Below are 6,146 nucleotides of genomic sequence, written 5' to 3'. Positions count from 1 at the left end.
AGAAACCAAATAAATCAGAGTAGGCCAGTATGTACAATAAAAGGTTTTGAAGACACAGATATTATGGAGAAATTTATGGAGAAACGTGAATTATCAAAATAAGTGGGAAAAAAACCCAATAAACTATAACGGCAAGGGAGGAAATGGACAAGAGGGTACAAGGTTTACCCTAAAATACAGTGTCACTTTTTTCAGACAATGTGATTTTTTTTACCTAGAAAATTGAACTAACAAACTTTAAGAATAATTAGGACAAGTGCCATTAGGTGGAGAGACCTGCTTGCCTATGCCAAGTCCTCCTATCTATTATTAATGATGAATTGTAACATATAAGGGAAAATGTCATTCATAATAGCAACAGTGTTGTAGCACAGCTAGGGGTAAATGAAACAAAAATGTGCAGGACTTATATGGAGAAGATTATAAAATATAGTGTCTATAAATGTATTTTCACGAATAAATAGAAACTCCATGCTGCTGGTAGAAGATTAAATATGATACAAATGTCATCTTTCCCCCAGATTAGTGCAGAATTGAAATTCAGCATTAATTACAATCATATAAGATTTTCCCAATGAAATTCATGAGCAGATTCTTATATTTGAAGGAGGAAATGTGCAAGAATAGTAAAGACAGTAATGAAAAAGGAAAGCAATGAGGTAGAAATTCTCTGAGATATATAAAAGTATGTAATAAACTATTATAATTGAAAGAATATGTAAGAATAAACATATAGAATAGATATTCATTTTGAAAGAGGGTAGTGTCCTGAAACTGGCTCATGCATTTAGGAATTTAGTATATAAACTAGAAGAGTGTAAAACTATAGATTCAAAAAAATAGTAGTGGATTGACTATCCATTTGTAATATAATAATGGTAGGGGGCTACCTCCCCAGTACCCAAACAAACCCAGATGATTTATCCCAACAAAATTATAAAAATCATTTGAAGGAAATATTTTAAAACACGTTTACAAGTGAAGAAAACATGATAGAATATATATTTTGAGGTAGGAAAGTCATTCTTAAGACACAAATCACAAAACCTGTAAAATAAATGATTGATGCATTTGGCTACATTGAATTTAAAACGAAAACTTCCTCTACAATAAGAGATACTAGATGCAAATGTAGAAGACGAATTACAGTGTGAAGATAACACACACCACATCTTTAACAGGTAAGACTATAACAGGCAAAACAGTCCCTGTGACATCAATAAGGAAAATTCAGTGACTCAGGGGTGTGAGGACTGAACAAGTAGGTCAAAGAAGAGGAAATAGAAATTGCCAAAAGACATGAAAAACATGTGCCACCTCAAGATTCAAGATATATATTTTCACCCATCAACTTGGAAAAAGCTGTAAATACCGGTACTCCTTAGTACTGATGAGGGTATTTACAGGTACAGCAATTCTGGAGGCCAAGTTGGCCATGTCTTCTAAAATGAAAATGTATAATCACATAGACCAAAAAATTCCACTTCCTGCCCATACGCATAAGTAGGCTGTACAAAGATGTTTATTTAGGATTGTTTATAATAGTCAATGCAAATACATGAAACAAAATCACTAACCCAAATGTCTATCAACGTGGAAATGTGTAAATAAATTATCACTATTCAGCAGTTTAGAAATGAGGTTGTCCTATATGCATTAATATGAGAAGTCCTCCCAAGATTATATTAAGTGGAGAAAGCATATTGCAAAAGCATGAATACATAGTTAACCATTTATGTTAACTTACAGGTGAAATCTAATTATGCAAAAGCAAATTAAACAACAACAACAACAAAAAACACTGTCAGCAGGGATACCTACAACAATTACAATGTCATCTTTGGGGAGGGCTTTGGCTTGTGGGAGGGAGGGAGTGGCCATGCAGGAGGAATTTTGTGGCACTGTAAATTTCATTCTTGTAAATAACAGAAAATGTTCATGTATTATGGGTATAATTAGAAGATAATCAAGTGCAAATGTAAAGGATTTGATTTGGTTTGAGTCAACGAACAGGTACATAGGAAAGCACTTGCTGGGTCTTAGCGATGCTTAACATGGATTCCCTGCTTTCCCTGCTTTCTGAATCACAAAGGCTGGGGAGGTGGGGTGCGGGCAGAAGGAAGAGGAGAGAACTCAAGTTTCTGCCCAGTCATGGAAGGTACTGTATCCCCAGGACAGAGAATGAGTATGTGCGTGAGAGAGAGACAGAGAGAGGTGTTGATGTTCCCTTTCTGACTCTGAGACATCAATGTCCAGGTTTTTCCACATGATGTCATCCTCTGTGCCATCAGGAGAATGGATAATGTGGCATTTCTGAAAATAACACCCCACTATCTCTTTCTGGATACTCTCCCATGCCACTGCTCCCCATTCTTCAAGGTTTGATGCTGGTACTTTCTCCATCTTACCAGAAGGTGTCAGCAGAATGTTTCAGACACCAGCCAGGACTCATTTCTTCTCCAATGGTCCTTTGATGGTTTGTTAATGGAAACACTGGGGGGCTGAGGTTATCCAGTCAAGCTGGGGGGAGCAACATACGCAGGAAGCAATATTAATTTCAGGGTTGCCACCTAGGCAACAGACAGTTAAGACTGTCAATGGAGAGACATGTCCTGATTTCTGAAATGTCGAGGTGTAAAAGTGTACATTTCAGAACTGATTAAATGTACTACTTCTCTCCCATCAACTTCAAACACGCAGTGAAGTCATTAATCTGTAGGGAACAGGGGCAGAGGGTGGGGCAGGAAAGGGTAGTGCAGTCCTCGTCACCCACCACCAATGTAGTGGAGGCAGCTCCAATCCAACTTTACAGATGTTCAGGGGTTACACGGTCAATGAATGACAGAGCAGGGCTTGAACTCATGACCCGTGGCTCTGAATCCAGTGTTTGTTCTGTTACGCATCCAAGGGAGCTTGCTGGAGGAGGGGGCTTGTGGCTGGGCTTTGACCATACAGCATGCATCAGCCCCTGTAAACACCCTACAGGCCCAGCATGGTTCTCGTTGTCCATAGCACCAGACACTGTTGGGGCCAGGAGGGCATTGGCTGTGCTATGCTTTGGTTCTGTTTCAGCCCTGAACTGCTGGTGACCTTGCTCTGGACCTCCCGCCTGAGGCTGGAGTGCTGAAAGAGCATATTAGACTCTCGTGTCTCTGAGAGCCCTCCCAACTCCTGGAGCTCTGATTTCCAGAAAGAAAACTGTGAGACCGTGAAGCCTCATTTCTCTGCCAGTGGGCCCAAGGAGCCTGGTGGTAGTGCCTGGACCAAGGACTCCAGGCCTCGTCCTGCCTGAGGACTCTGGGCTTAGCGGGTAGTAAAAGACTGTGGATAACGTTCATTGAACGGAACCCCACCCTATCAGGGGAAGTGGCCCCCACAGACCTCTGGATCCAGAAAATGCCCGTGAGCAAAAGCCTCCCGCCTTGGATGACTGAGCCCATTTCCTGAGAGCCCAAGATCAATGAGGGAGAAACTAGGGACGGCGAAACAGGGTCCTTGCTAGCCAGGACAGGCAAGTCTTCCCTTGATCCTAGAGAAAGGCTCAAAGGGGAAACGTAGATGGGCTTCGCAGAACTAAGGGCATTGCTCCAGATGCAGCAAGGCTGATCCACATGTGGGCCCCCGCATTCCTGTCCTGTGTGCCACCCCATTCCTATTCTGTGGGTTATCCTCTTCCCCTCCTGTCATTCCCACCTGTGGGCCATCCTGCCTGCCTCCTAAAGGCAACCCTGCCCCTTCCTGACCAGTCTGACTGGACTCCAGGAGAATTCGACCAGCCTCTGTGTGCCATCTCCCAGAGTAGCATGTGCCTCTCTGCCCGCCTCGGTAACAGCTGGCATTTCCTGTGGAACTCCCCAGGTCGCTCTGGCTCCACTCTGGTAGAGGTATGATGGTATAGGCTGAGAGATCAGAGGCTGGAGGCAGGGCGCAGGGGCACCGGTCAGGGTGGGTGAGGTGGGCTGGATGCAGGGCAGAGCCACATGGAGAAGACCTCTCTCCTTGCCCCCAGCCCAGGCTTCTCCACAGGAGGGAGACCATCACATGGTCAGATACTGTTCGGGCTGGGACTGCTGCCGAAGCCTGCCTTCTGTTTGTCTAGCATTAATGAGAATATTATCTCCAAGAAGGGACACTCTCCTCGGCGGCACAGGGTGATCATGGGAGACATTTATCTCAGTAAATGTGAAGCCCGGCCATGGAGATCTGAATGGAAGGAACAGAGATTTCTGCTCCTTGTTAATTTCATGGTTGACTTAACTGTTTTTAAGTGATTATAGCGCTCGTGAAGATGTGCTTGAAATGCTCTTTTTTTTTTTTTTTCCAGCCAGTTCTTGTCTTTGTCCTGAAAGATTCAGACTCTTAGTTTGAAGCATAAGTTCCCTGCCTTAGGGCTTCCTGTGCATTGTGGTCTGTGGGAACATATTTATTTTGCCTGTTGTAGGAGGGAGAGCACTGAAGACAGCATAGTGATGATGATGATGATGATGGTGACAATAACTGCCTGCATTCCCAGGCAGTTTTTATGCCCAAGCTGCTGAGTGCTGTGTTCACGCACCGTTTTGTTGAAATTCTCTCAACAGCTCAGGAGGCAGACACAGCCCCCTGGAATGTGAGCTCCATGAGGGCAGGACTTTTTTCTTTTCACCACTGCCTCCGAATATCTAGAACAAGGCCTAGCACACAATAGAATTCAATAAATATTTGTTTTCCAAAAGGGATGCCATTATCATCCACGGTTTTAAAAAAACAAAACTGAGGCTGAGGAGATCAGCAGCCTTGCCCAACAAGGCCACACAGCTTATAGGAGGCAGAACCAGAGTGAGAACTGAGATCTCTGGGACCCAAAAGGTTGCAATCTGACTGTGAAGGTGGGGATAATTCAGCCTCTCCTCAATGGTCAACATAGGGGAGTGGTGTAAAAGCACTTTGGAAAGATATAGGAAGAACCTAACAGGAAGGGCTACATAATTCTTAATGGATTGTGATTTAGGTTGCACGTGAATTTAGGAACTCTTACAGCAGTATTTTCCAAAAGTGGCCACACATGCACTTTTTTACAATGTCACACGGAATCTTGTCCTGTGTCCGTCAGGCACCTCAGCCTACACTACCTTGGCCAGAAGCCACAGGCACCTGATGAGCATTTGAAACATAGCAGGTTCAAAGTGAAATGTGCTATGAGTGTAAAATACACATCGCATTTGGAAAACTTTGTAAGAAGAAGAGGATATAAAATATCTTGCTGGGGCACCTGGGTGGCTCAGTCGGTTAAGCATCCAACTCTTGATTTCAGCTCAGGTCATGATCTCAGTTCGTGGAATAGAGTTGAGCTCCATGCGGAGTGTGGAGCCTGCTTGGGATGCTCTCTCTCCCTCTCTCTCTGCTCCTCTCCCTTCCCCCCATCAAAATAAATAAATAAACAAACACTTTTTTAAACTTTAACACAAATGAAGGGGCTGAGGCTTCGAAAGGCTCAGCAAGGGGGTGACGAAGCAAGCACAGACCCTCCCACCTTGGCACACCGCCTGGTGCTGGCACATCTCACCTCACCTGCTCCTGGACTGAGGTTTCTTCCCCCCCCCCCCCCACCTATAACTTTCACCCATTTTAAGTGTGAATTGAATGATTTTTAGTTAATTTATAGAGTTAAGCAACCATCACCACAATCCACATTTAGAACATTCTATCACCCCATATGCAGTTCTTCTCCACTCCTACCCCATCCCCAGGCAACCACTAACCTACTTTGTCCCAGCACCACTTGTTAAAATGACTATCCTTTTCCTCCATTGAATTGCCTTGACATTTTTGTTGAAAACCAATTAACCATAAACGTAGGGGTTTATTTCTAGACTCCCAAGTCTGTTCCATTGATATATAGGTCTGTCCACATGCCAGTACCACTCTGTTTTTTGTTTGTTTCTTTACTGAAGCTTCACAGTAAGTTTTGAAGTCAGGAAATGTAAGCCCTCCAATTCTGTTCTTTTTCAGAATACTTTTGGCTGTTTTTGCCCTCAAGGATAGCTTGCCAATTTCTGGGGGGAAAAAAAAATCCTGCTGGGATTTTGAAAAACATTGCATTGAATCTATAGCCACTTTGGAGAGAATTGCCACCTTGGTGATATTGCATCATCAAGTCCATGAAC

Source organism: Felis catus, chromosome D2, assembly GCF_018350175.1.
Source record: "Felis catus isolate Fca126 chromosome D2, F.catus_Fca126_mat1.0, whole genome shotgun sequence".
In the NCBI taxonomy this organism is placed as follows: domain Eukaryota; kingdom Metazoa; phylum Chordata; class Mammalia; order Carnivora; family Felidae; genus Felis; species Felis catus.
This window is presented reverse-complemented; position numbering follows the sequence as displayed.